We start from the raw sequence: 14,041 nt of genomic DNA, 5'->3' as shown, positions 1-14,041 counted from the left end.
ACAGAGGTGATTCTTTTTATTGCCACTTCTATTAAAATTCTTTTTTTTTTTCCAAGAACTGAATGCTTTTTTTTATTGTTCTTAAGATCCAAGGGTTTGGGTCTGTGGTCACCTATGCAAATTGGTGAGGATTTTTACCAAACCTTCCCCAGGAAGTGGCATGTAAGGGTTGGGAGGCTTTTTGGGGGAAAAGACGTTTCCAACTGGGCTCTTTCCTAATAAAATTAAACCTGGATAAATTTTTGGTGGTGGCAGTGGAAGTCCAAGGGCAAAGGGTAAAATAGTTTATACCTTGGGGAAGTTTTAACCTTAGCTGGTAAAAGTAAGCTTAGGAGGTTTTCATGCAGGTCCCCACATCTGTACCCTAGAATTCAGAGTGGGGAAGGAACCTTGACAGAAGTATTTTAATTTTTAATACTTTATGAACAAGGGGAACAAACATTCAAAAATAAATTATAAAAATTGAAACCATGCTGAACTCATGAATTACATTAAAATCTTTATTTGTGAAAAGTGCCAGATTGATAGTCTTGGAGAATTAAATCCTGTACACTGAACAGATACAGCATCAGCAGGAACAAGTGTGTGTGTGTGTGTGAGAGAGATTTTGTTTTTTAACATCACTTTACAAATGTGCTTCAATGCTGATCTAGAGGGACCAATTCTAGGGGTAAGGAAGTAGTTAAGACTGCAGACCCACAGCTTATTAATATATTTTTGGCATTTATAAATGCCGGAAAATAATGTCTGATGGGCTGGATGAGGCCCATGGGCCGTAGTTTGCTGACTTCTGAGCTAGAGGGAAAGAAATTGGCTGGCTGAATTTAGAGCCCTTCACCCAGAATCTTAAACAGTGAAGCTGGAATTTATTTGTAAGAAACGTTTGTCAGCTCATGGCTGGTAGTCCACATTGTGGACTACCAAGCCTTCATGGAAAAAGGTCATGTAGAGCTATAGGAGGACCTCTATAGCTGTTTATCTTTTCTCACAGATTGTTAATAGCTTAAAAAGCTAATCCATGGAGGTATGGGCTTTCCCTGGCATGAGGTACAGGTGGCCTTTAATGCAAGTATGACTAATGAGGGCAGCTGCCTCAAAGGTGCATGCATGCCCATAGGTGGTGTTGCTGCTTGCATCTAAGTTTCAAGGAAGTTTTAGAATCTGTCTTATATTAATTAAGAATTTGTGGAGCAGGTACTAGCTTCTTTGCCAAGGGTAAAAGAAAGGCCACACTGCATTCTCTTGAGCCTGTTTCTCACTTGAAGAAGGGACCTATAGACTTTAAGTCTCCACTTGAAAACAGACTTTCTTGTCAGTGATCATCTTCAAACAAGATCAGGAACCCACTGACAGAATATGTCTTAGCAGCACCAGAAGGCAAAGGATCCTAAGGTTCCTTTCAGCAAGCACCATAAAGCACCAATTACATTGACACACAATTTTGGTATGAGTGCTGTGTGTTGGACTCCACCCTGTTTATCTGAATTTCCCCAGTCTTGTTTTGCTGCATAACACAGTGAGTCACAGCAGCATGGGTCTACTCCATGTGACTGAAAGAATGTGAATAAAATTTAATTTAGTATAGCAGAGAAACAGAAAAGAATTGAATATTCAGTCTGGTCAGGATTTTTAGGCTGTTGACAGCAGAGGCAATGCAAAGAAGCACACTTCTCAGAACTTCAGCCCATCCTGCTTTTAGGCTATTTACTTTACCTGGACTTCCCACAAGTTCTCCTGAGCCTGATTTGACTCTTCAGAAGTCTCAAGTGGAGGTAAGAAATCATCCTGTGTCTTGGACTTCTAAGTACACATTATATCCACCGCCTCCTTCATGCATGCCTTGACTTCCTTGTTGTCTAGAATCTGGTGAAGCTACAGTAGAAGTCTTGTAGACATTGCTCCCACACCTAAGGTAAGACCTGCGAGCTGCTACAGTGAAAAAGGTTTCCAGACTTACCCCTGCCCCAGGTTGGACTGCAGTTGACTATTACTAATTAGGTCTGCCTAAACCTTTTTTATATATAAATAATCATCCCCTTTTTGTAAATTTTTAAATTTCTTAACAATACAAAAAATTTTCATCATTTAAGAAACAAAACTAATTTATAATTGTTGGCCAAAGAGAGTGTGCCATTTCCATATGTGTCATAGATATGCAAAATACTGGTATAGAATATCATTAACCTATGCAACAAATTAAAGTTATTGTTCTGATAGAATTTTATGCTGAAAAAGTTTAAATCATAAAAATCCAGTGTGGATGTGCTGCATAAAGCTGTGCAATGTGCTGCTCTGTGGTAATTTTGTTCTCCCCTGCATACTAAGGGTATGTCCAAAGTGCAGTTGGAGATGTGACTGCAGCACATGTAATTTTATAGTTGAGCTAGCTTTAATCTAGCTAGGCCAGGTACCAATAATCGTGAAGCCACAGCAGCATCAGTTAGCTGCCCAAATATGTACCAAGGCTCCCTGGCGAGCTTTGCTGCTTCGGGCCCTGAGCATAGGCGTGCACACGGAGTATGCCCAGGCACACCCTAATCAGGGCCACCCCAAGCGCAAAAAAAAAGGGGGGGGGGGTGGCCAGACTGCTGGATATGGAGGGCGAGGGAGTCCGGGGTAGGGTGGGCCCCGGCTCGGCCTCTCTTCTTCCACCCCCCGCCGGCTCTTCCCTGCAGGGGCAGAAGCTTGGTGGTGCTGCGCGCCCCAAGCTCTGTCCTGCTGCTCCACGGCAGCCAGCAGCCAAGCTCCTGCCTCTTCCCCCAGCATGCTGCGTACTCGCCCCTCCTCCTCTCACTCTATCCCTCCCCCCCCCCCCCCCCGATCAACTGTGTGCTGGGGAGAGAAAGGAGGATGTGGAGGGGGGGGGCAGGGCCTTGCGGAAGAGGGTGGAATTGGGGTATATCCTTTCCAGACCCCTGCTGTGAACCACTGAGGGCAGAGGGCTGGGAGCACCCCCATGACCCCAGCCCACCTCCCCAGCCCTGACCCCTGCAACCCCCACACCAGCCCTCTGCCCTGACTCCTGCTCCCCCCTCACACACACCCAGCCCCCTGCCCTGAATCCGGTACCCTCCCCCCATGACCCTAGCCCTGACTCCTGCACCCAGTGATTTCCCTATGCCCCTACTGAATTTCTCCAACACCCTTCCCCCCCACCCCTCCAGTTTTGTGAACTAGTTACATGCCAATTTAGTGACTGTTTGGAAATTTGAATTGAAATTTAAACATTAATAACACTTTAAAAGCATATACAGTGTATGATAAAATACATGTATCTGAAAAAGTATTATAGATTTGAAAAGTATGAACATGGACTAGCTTCCTTATACAGTTGTTTTTTATAACAATGTCGGTGCATTCATCTTGATGATGTTGGCCAACCTAATAATTTCAAATGATGATTTGTAAGCAAAGTCTAAATGAGCTCTCCCTGACAGCTAGTGATGAGCTGGGCTGTGGGGAAAGGCTTCAAGACCAGATTATATTTACATTCACACCTAATCTACCTAGGTATCCAGCAAACAGAGCCCAAGTGATAGATTTTGGCTGGGGTTGGGTTACAAATCACTTGAATGGGGGTGGGGGATGAAATCTTGTTGTTCTTATTGTATGAGTAAAGGACAGTAGAACTGTACTTAGCCTGTGTTGATTGAGGTCATTAAGAGAGAGGATGGGGACCTGTCTCACTCCATTGTTTAAAGACAGAGCTGATTAGGCTCCATAGATAGTCTTTTGTTCTGTTAAGTGACCACTGCAGCTGAAATCACTGATGATCAGGTCTAAGTGATTAGTCCTGCTGTGGCGACAGTGTTTCTGTGGAAGAGACAGCCCAGACTACACTAGCTGCGAGGTTCCCGCACTGAGAGCTCAGCTGAAATCACTGAGAGCTGTGTGGAACCTCAAGAGACCAACTCCCAGAGGTCACAGTGGCAAGTGGCAGCAGAAGGTGACTGTGCAGGGCCATTGGCAACGGAGCTATAGAATGAACGGTGGCACAACAAACAGCAGTGGCCAGAGCGAACAGTGAGCAGCTGGAGGAACGAGAAAGGTGCCTTCTTGCCCCCTACCTGGGAGGTGTATTCACATGAAAGCACTTCTGAATTCTGAGTCTCCACTGACCAAGGGCAACACCGGTGAGTGGGGTGCGGTGGAGGGAAAAATGAGGGGCACGTTAAACAAACATTTGTTTGTTGGACTATATTTCAGTGACTTTGCTCCACAATGCTAGATTTGTGACTGGGAATGGAAACTTATGTTTCCTAGTAGGCCAAGATTTTTAAAATGCATTATTTGCCAAGGTTGTTATCTCACATTGTTGCTATCTTGAGAGGTCATTATGTTGTGGGGTTTCTGTACTAAACATTTTTATTATAATTAATTTTTTACATAAGAATGGTCAGACCAATGGTCCATATAGCCCAGTATCCTGTTTCTGACAGTGGTCAAGGCCAGGTGCTTCAGAGGGAATGAACAGAACAGGTAATCATCAAGTGATCCATCCCTGTTGCCCATTCCCAGCTTCTGGCAAACAGGCTAGGGACACTCAGAGCATGGTGTTGCATCCCTGCCAATCCTGGCCAATAGCCACTGATGAACCTATTTTCCAGGAATTTATCTAGTTCTTTTTTTAATCCTGTTATAGTTTTGGTCTTCACAGCATCCCCTGGCAAAGAGTTCCACGGGTTGACTTTGTTGTGTGAAGAAGTACTTCCTTTTGGTTCTTTTAAAACCTGCTGCCTATTAATTTCATTGGGTGACTGCTAGTTCTTGTGTTATGTGAAGGATTAAATAACATTTCCTTCACTTTCTTCACACCAGTCAAGATTTTATAGACCTCTATCATATCCCCCCTTAGTCGTCTCTTTTCTAAGCTGAAAATTCCCAGTCATTTTAATCTCTCCTCCTGTTTCATACCCCTAATCATTTTAGTTGCCCATCTCTGTACCTTTTCCAATTCCAATATATCTTTTTTTGGGATGGGGTGACCAGATCTGCACACAGTATTCAAGGTGTGCACGTACCATGGATTTATACAGAGGCAATATGATATTTTTCTGTCCTTTTAATTATTCCCAACATCCTGTTTGCTTTTTGACTGCTGCTGCACATTGAGTGGATGTTTTCAGAGAACTATCCACAAGGACTCCAAGATCTTTCTGGAGTGTTAACAGCTAATTCAGACTCCATCATTTTGTATGTATAGTTGAGATTGTTTTCCAATGTAGGTTACTTTACATTTTTCAACACTGAATTTCATCTGCCATTTTGTCGCACAGTCACCCAGTTTTGTGAGATCCCTTTGTAGCTCATCGCAGTCTGCCTGGGACTTAACTATCTTGAATAGTTTTGTATCATCTGTAAATTTTGCCACCTCACTGTTTACCCATTTTTCCAGATCATTTATGAATATGTTAAACAGTAATGGTCCCAGTACCAACCCCTCAGGGATACCACTATTTATCTCTCTCCATTCTGAAAACTGATAATTTATTCCTACTCTTGTTTCCCATCTTTTAACAGTTACTCATCCATGAGAGGACTTTCCTCTTATCCTATGATGGCTTACTTTTCAAAAGTCAATTTAAATTAAATAACTTTTTTTAAATTATATTTTTTTAGAAATCTAGACCTGTTATGTGTTTTGGTGTAATTTGCATTATCCTTATGTTAAATTTGCATTGTCCTAACAAGACATTTACTTTATTCATATCTCTTTTATAGGTTGCCGGTCAAAGTGAAAATGAAAAGACAAAAAAAACTTTTTTTTTCACTCAAAGGCCTCAAAAACTAACCAAGGTGAAGAACACATCAAGAACATATCAACATGTCATCTGAAGGTTCAAGTGGTATATCTACATCCGACCAGCCCGAAACACAAATACAGCTACCTAGTGAAGAAACAGTGTCTCCAAAACCTAAAGGCATTTCCCGATGTTCGTCGGTCAAAGTGTTCCCATATATTGAAGTTACAAAAGATGGCTACTGGTGCACCTCTTGCAAAAAAGCTTACAAAGAAGGAAAGTTTCCCAATGCTATAATTGGTAAAAGTGGAGGATTGGTTTGTCAAACCAATCAGCAAAGCCAATGCTGACAAACTACATGAAAAGGTTGCAAAACACCAGGCTGCTGCAGTGCACCAACATGCAGAAAGCCTTATAAACCCACTTTCAAAGCCAATTTTAGAAGTACTTAATGAGGCTGTTAAGAATGCTGGAGACACAACACAGTTCATGCGAACAAACATGGCTGTGGCATCCTACTTTCTATTTAAGCAAGAGATACTACACACTACAAACTGGAGGCCAATGTTAAGTGCATTGTCACTTGTTCATCCTGAAGTTGAACACTGGTTCCGAACAAGACAAGCAAATGCTCACTATCTTTCTGCAAGAAACTCAACTGACTGGCTAGAAGCATGGAGTGTAACAGCAAAAGACTCAACAGTTGAAAAAGTGAAGAACTCTCTCGTCACATTCAAAAAATTTGCATACATGGCTGATGAATGCACCGATGCAAATGGGCATCAAGTATTACATCTTTGTGTACGTTATCTAGATGTCAGGGGTAGGCCAGTAGATGCATTTCTAGATGTTCAAGTTATAGAAGACACATCGGCTGCATCTGTGACAACCCACATCTTAGAGTTAAATGCTTGTCAACTGGACCCCAGACAGATGTCTGCTTGTGAATTTGATGGAGCTGCAAACTTCTCTGGAAGACACGGTGGAGTACAAGCTTTGCTCAGAAAAAATTATAACCCTAATCTCTCCTATACACACTGCAGAGGCCATCTACTCCAACTAGCGCTAGTACGAGCTGCAGAATCTTCAAAAGACATTTAAAAAGCTATAAATGTAATGTCTTCGTTATATTCTTTTTTCAGCAAGAGTCCAAAAAGACTTACTATCTTGGAAAATATAGAAGATCCACTGGGACTGAAGTTAAAATTAGTCCAACCTAGGAAAACCCGCTGGCTTTCCCATGAGCAATCCTTGGCTGTTGTCTTAAAATTACTCCAGCCGTTATTACTGGCTTTGGAAAGTATCTACCAAGATGTGATGGATCTAAGTAGTGAGGCTGGTGGATTACTTTTGCTACTACATTCAGAGAAGACTATTGCCATTCTCTCTCTCGTAAGTCTACTGTTGAAACCACCTGGATGGCATTGTTTAATGACCCAATTATCTGCTACAACAGTAGTAGATCTTTGTCCAGCAATAGAAGCTACATTTGGATCAATTAGAGAGCTATCCATTGAAAAAGTACTGGAAGAAGCAAAGACTTCAGTCCAGAAGTTGACTAATGAAGGCATTTATATTGAATCCTAAAGTGAAGAGGACAAGAAGTGTTTGTTAAGACAACTGAAAAAGTACACAGACTTGATTCTTAAAAACCTATAACAGTGACTTCTAGATTCTACTCCACCTCTACGTAGCTTTTACAGATGCCTGTCCTATAAAACACCAACAGTTGAGTGGATTGAGGCACTACCAGCAATGGGGCTGCCATGTGCTCAGGACAGAATAGAGAATTTGAACACAGAGTGGAATATCATACAACGAATGAATGAAGATTTGACTTCAACTTCTTTTTTTATCATCACTAGTGGCTCGACCTGATCTTTGTGTTCTGTTTCCTGGGATGAGAGAAGTAGAAATTCATCTCTTGCTACTCCCAGTCACAACAGCTACAGCTAAGCGTTCTTTTTCATTGTTGAATAGAATTTTGTGTTCTGAAAGAAGTCACCTCCTGCCTGATCATGTGAATGAACTAATGAGCATATCAGTTGAAGGAATGGAAGTACTGGGTACACAAGAAGCTACCAAAGATGAACGCATTGCATTTAAGAAGTTCATTAACAGAGTTGTGCAAAATTATAACAAGAAACAAAGAAGGATGTAGACGTAGTGCTTCATAGAAGGCTTCAGTAGCCAAGTTTCATTTGTGTGATGATTTTAAAACATGAGTTAAATCTAATAAAATGGTCATGAAACATTTTTCAGTTTTTACTATGGTGCATACAGCCCACCTTCACCCTCACAGTCTCACCCCTTATTGGCCCTGACACCAGCCCCACCTCCTGTAAATTCGAACACCCCCCCTAATTTCAATTCAATTCAGTCCCCCACACCTTATGTCCTAACTCCTGCACCCCCCCACACATCCCCACCCCAACCCTGAGCACCAAACAGGGAGCTTCTGCGCCCTCCCGCCCACATATCCACCTGCACCCCTCACAAAATGGGAGCTGCCCCAGGTAAGCGCTCGACACCCCAACCTCCTGCCCCAATGCTGAGCCCCCTCCCTCATTCTAGCTCCTGGCCAAACCCTGCACCCCAATCCCCAGCTTGCTCCTACACCCTAACTCCCTCCCAGACCCTGCATCCCTAGCCCTGTACTCAGTGCACCCCCACCTTCAGCTTGGTGCGGAGAGAGACAGAGAGAATGGGCTAGAACCAGGGAGAAGGTAGGTACCCACTTTATGTGGGCAGGAGTGGGGGGGGATCCTGTTTACACCCTCCCTAGCCCTGCTGCACTTGTAGTTTACCCCCAGCCCCTCCCTTGCTCCAGGGACCAACCCTAGTTCCCGCCCCGCTGTGCTTTTGCCACCGGCCCCTGCCTTGCTCCAGACAGCAGGGGCTAATCCTCCCCCCCTATGCCCCACTGTGCTCCTCTTTCCCCTGACTCCTACCTCACTCCAGCTGGTGACCAATTCCCCCCATGCCCCACTGTGCTCTTGTCCCTGGCCCCTGCATCGCTCCAGCTGGGGACCAATCCTTCCCCGCCCCCCCCATCTCCACCATGCCCAGCTGTTAGGGTGGATAAAAAATCAATGACTTTAAAAAAAACAATTGGTTTTTTGAGGAAAAAACATATCTAAAGATAGATACATTATATCTCATCATGGAATAAGGATTATAAATTCTAATTCTATAGTATGAGACAGTATATTAATGTAATGTTTAAGAAAAGTTTTGTAAATGAGTTCTAATAGTTCATGGATTAGGGACCCAATTTTATGGGGTTCCACAGGTTTCTGTATAGATTATTTAGGTTAATCTTTCTATCTACCCAGTGGGACTCAGTGCTCAGTCTAGAAGATACCATCAGAAATGCTTAATTTTGCAGTTGTATTATGCAATAAGTGCCGAATTGTGTAATATAGATGTTGTAGAAATGTATAGAAAGCCCGCATTCGCTTGCAGCAGGTATCCCCTCCCCCTCCGCATTACCATTGGTCCTCCCCTCCCCTCCAACTACTATTCTAGAAAATTCTTTGACCTATATAAGCGGCCGCATCAGGCGTGCCCAGCGCAGTGTCTACAGTGTTTGTAATCTTTGTTGCGTGTACTCTACTGAAATAGCATAACAAGCCCGTGGCTTTGTTTTAATTCAATGGTATGATACCCCCTTTTAATTTTAAAATATGGATCGGTTCGTTGTTAATATAAGAAAAGGAGCAGACAAACTGAATTATAACGAATGTGCTGATAGTAGTGCAAATACCTCGGACTCCTCGGTTAAGAACTTACATGAAGATAATGCCGCCACCACCAGTTCCAGTGCGTGCAATAAACTGAGTAATGACCAACAGAAACAGACTTTGTCTCTTAGTTCAGGTCAGTGTAGTTCCTATTCAAAGCCATCAAACATTCCATCTGACGAGCCGGTCTGTGATATTCCAAAAAATAGATTAGAACGCCAGTCTTGATTATCTAGAGGTCCTTATCAGCCTAGATTGAGTATGTTTCCTAGAAGTAAAATAGGGAATAAACAAAGAAGTTTTCAGTCCGATTAGTAGGAAAAGTATAGGTGGTTAGAATATAGCCCATCAAAGAACGCAGCATTTTGCTTTTACTGCCGTTTCCTCTCCTCTAATGATGCAGCAAACAAAGGTCACACTGATCCAGCATTCATTGATAAGGGATTCAGAAACTGGCATAAGGCTAATGAATGTTTTTAAAACAACCAACTATCAAAAAATCATGTGTTGAGCTGTTCTTCATGGTCAAGTTTTAATGAAGGGACACCTACTGATGTATTGTTGGATGAGAGCAAGCAGGCTTATCTGTCTAAACAAGAAGAAGAACAGTACCATAACCGAAGTGTAATGGAGCAACTGATTGACATTGTTCTGTGTTTGGCGAAAGGTGGGAGACCATTCAGGGGTTTGAGAGAGGTTTATTTCTAAATCTTGTCAATATGCTCCAAAAATATGATCCCATACTGGCAAAGTATGTGCAACAATCTCCTCAAAACGCTACCTATCAGAGTAATCGCATCCAAAATGATTTAATTGTAGCCTTGCACAACATTGTCCAACAAAAGATTGTGTCTTCACTAAATGGAAAAATGGTCTCAATAATTGCTGACGACACTACTGACTGAGGACACCATGAACAGATGTCCATTGTGGTGTGGTATTTTGACAATGAAAAACAGTCCAGTTGAACATTTTGTCTGTTCAGACACTATTAACAGTTGATGCTCAGTCAATTTTTACCAGTTAAATGATGTCCTTGGCATTCTTAAAATTGACCATCAGTAATGTCTGTCTGTTTTGATGGCACATCTACTATGTCTGGATGTACTGTGGGAGTTCAAATGAAATGTGAAGAAAGAAACAGTGAAATACCCTATGTACACTGCTATGTGCATTGTTTGAACCTCGTCCTAGAAGATGCATGCACTGCAAGTAAACAAAACAGAACTGTCTTTGATTTTTTTTCGTGTTATTCAGACTCTTTACGCCCTCATGGAGTCCTGTGCGACATGCAGTAATGGAGAAGATTTCACAAGAAGTAGGATCCCAGTTGAAGACTTTGAAGTCCCTGTCAAACACAAGATGGGCATGCAGAGCAGAAGCAGTGGCTGCTGTAAAACAAAACTACTCCATCATTTTACAAGCTTTACAAGGGATTATCGAAACAACTTGCCTTGCTGACGCTAAAATAAAAGCCAGGGGCTTTATCCATGAACTAAATTCATTCAAGTTCGTCTTTGCCCTTCACATGATGCACCCTATTCTCCAGATGGTGGTAAAAGTGAGTAAGGCTCTTTAATGACAGGGGTGATAAGCCTTGTGTAACTCTTTGGCTGTGATGAGAAATGGCCCAGAATATTTTCAATCTATTTTCAATGACAGTGTGAAAATGTGTGTAGAGAATGATATATCGATTCCTCCAGTTAAGAAGAGAAAAAGTCCACTCGTATAGATGACGCATTTGAGTCCCAGCATCACTTTGATACAAAAGAGGCGCAGGAGAGAATAACTTCATTTTCCCCCACTCCTAGACTCCATGATTACCTGCATTGACCAGCGATTTGATCAGGAGACTTGTAAAATTGTGATTGCAATGGGAAAACTGCTGAGCTTAGACATTGGCAGGGACGATATGAGAATCATTGCCAACAAATTTAAAGTGTCCTTGGATGAGTTGGAAGCTGATGTCGGATTGCTTCGGGGTTATGACGGATCTGTTCCTAAAGGTAGCACTACGAACACCACCAGCGAGTGGTTTGATTGGCTAAAGGAATTGGATCGGTCTTCCATGTTCCAGGCCTTTTACAAATCTATTCAATGCTTTGCAGTCTTACCTGTTACAAGCTGTTCACATGAAAGAGCCTTTTCGAAACTAGCACATGTAAAAAACAAACTAAGAAGTACAATGTCCTAGCAGAGCCTCGCCTCACTCGTGATTTTGTACATTGAATGAGAATTGGCTTCGTCAGTTAATTACAATGATTGAGGAATTTAAGTCCATAACACCTGGTGAGCAACATCTCATCCTCTAGGACAGGAAGATGAAGAAACCTTAACCTATTTGGGTTAGCTCATTATCTGGTTAAAGATAAAGATCATGAAAATCGACTATCTTTGTATACACCTGGTTATCACTACAGCAAACATTTGGTATTTTGTGTCTCATTTTTTAAGTTTGTATTTTTTTAAGTAAAGTTTACTTTTTAATTTAAAAAACATTAAGTTGAGTTAAGTTTTAGTTTCTTTGATGAATAAAAATGTCCTTTATGATTTGAGTATTCAATAAATGTTCTCCTTTAAAAAAATAAATAAATAAAATTCCCTGGGTGCACACCCTAATGCAATGTGCTGCGCACGCCTATGGCCCTGAGCCAGCTAGATTAAAGCTAGCTCAGCTACCTATACTGTAATCACACCTCCAGTTGCACTATAGCCCTACCCTATCTAGGGCAAGCCACAATTTTGCAGGAAAGCTACACATTGCGCAGATTTATTCAGGACATATGCACTGAATTTTGTGACAATGTTAACTGATTATGAAACGTTTAAGTCTTAAATTTACTTCATCTTAGTCTCAAGTTCACACTTCAAATGAATACAGACGGTGCAGGGGAGGGCAACTTCACACATGATGATTATGATTCTGTGGGGAAAGATTCCTGATTTGCAAGATTGTCGGAATAGGTGGCAAACACATCCAGCACAGTTTGAGCTCTGCATGGCAGGTACCTTTGCTGCAAGCCTCCCCAAGTCTCAAAGTACTACAGTGCCTGCTGCCAGTTCTCCTCACTTAAGTCCTGTATAGAGGAGCAGTTTAGCCATTTCTTTTGGCCTCAGCCTGAATGGTAAAACTCAATTGAGATAATTGTCTTTGAGCAACAGTGCGTGGGGATGGTGATTGTTCTGTTTGCACTACTTTTAATCTGCAAGCATCTTATTGCTGCCTGTGCTTTTAAAGGGTAGCAGCAGGCACAAGACAGGAGCCAACTGAGGAAGACCTAGAACAAATGAAGAATAAAATACTAGGGAGAAAGCAAAATTGCAGGCAAAGGAGCTCCAGAACAGAAGGTAGTATTTATGGATGCACAAGTGCTGGTAACTAGTGGAGTTCCTCAAGGATGGACCTTAAGACAGATCTTATTTAATATTTATATTAATGACTTTAGCACACTTCTACTTTTTGTGCCAATGATACAAAGTTGGAAGGCGTTGTCCATACAGAGGAACTAGATGTCCTTTAAGACTGGAGTAACAGAAATGGGATGGAATTTAATAGGACGAAGTGCAAGGGTCTAATAATTTCTGCTACAAGCTGGGGGCTCATCGGTGGGAAGTTACAGAGGAGGAGAGGGATCTGCATATGTAGGTCAATCATAGGATAATTGAAGCACCACTCTGATGTGGCTGTGAAAAAGGAAAATGTGATCTATGATGTATTAAATGAGGCATTTCCAGTAGAGATAGAAATATTAATGCCATTGTACAAGGCACAAGTAGGACCTCATTTGGAAGGCTGTGTACAATTCTGGTCACTCATGTTCAAGAAAGATTAATTCAAACTACAACAGGTGTAGAGAAGAGCTACTTCGGTGATCAGGGGAGTGGAGTGTCTATCTTATGAGAGAAGAGCTTGGCTTGTTTAGCCTCGCACAATGAAGGCTGAGAGGTGATATGATCGTTCTCCAGAAATACATTGGGGGTAAACACCAAGGAGGTTGAAGAGCTGTTTGAGCTAACAGACAATTTTGGCACAAGAACAAATGTGTGTAAACTGGCTATGAACAAATTCAGCCTGGAAATTAGAAGAAGTTTTCTAACCATCAGAGGAGAGAGGTTCTGGAACATTCTCCCACGAGGAGTTGTAGGCGTAAGCAACTTAATTAGTTTTGAGAAAGAGCAGGACAAATTTATGAGTGGGATTGTATGACAGGGTTGCATGCCACGATGGAGGGCAGGGTGCGTCAGCCCTGGGAGTTGCTTCTGGTTCCTAAGATTTCAGGCTTCAGGGCTTCAGCCAATCAGCTGCAGGGGTCAGGAAGAGATTCCCCTTCTCCCCCCAATGCATTCTTCTTTTTCTTGTCTCCTTCTGGAGCACTAGGGATGGCCACAGCTGGAGATGGGACACTGGTGTGGTGGTACAGTACTCTGAGGTGGCACTGAGCATTCTGTGTCACATGCTTGTCTGGCTGGTTCTTGCTTCTGTGCTCAGGGTCTAACTGATTGCCATATGTGGGGTCAGGAAGCAGTTTCCCCCAGATCAAATAGTCAGTGACCTTG

This window comes from Lepidochelys olivacea, assembly GCF_965140295.1.
Source record: "Lepidochelys olivacea isolate rLepOli2 genome assembly, chromosome: 1".
Taxonomy (NCBI): Eukaryota; Metazoa; Chordata; order Testudines; family Cheloniidae; genus Lepidochelys; species Lepidochelys olivacea.
The sequence above is the reverse complement of the archived record's forward strand: the minus strand, read 5'-3'. Positions refer to the sequence as shown.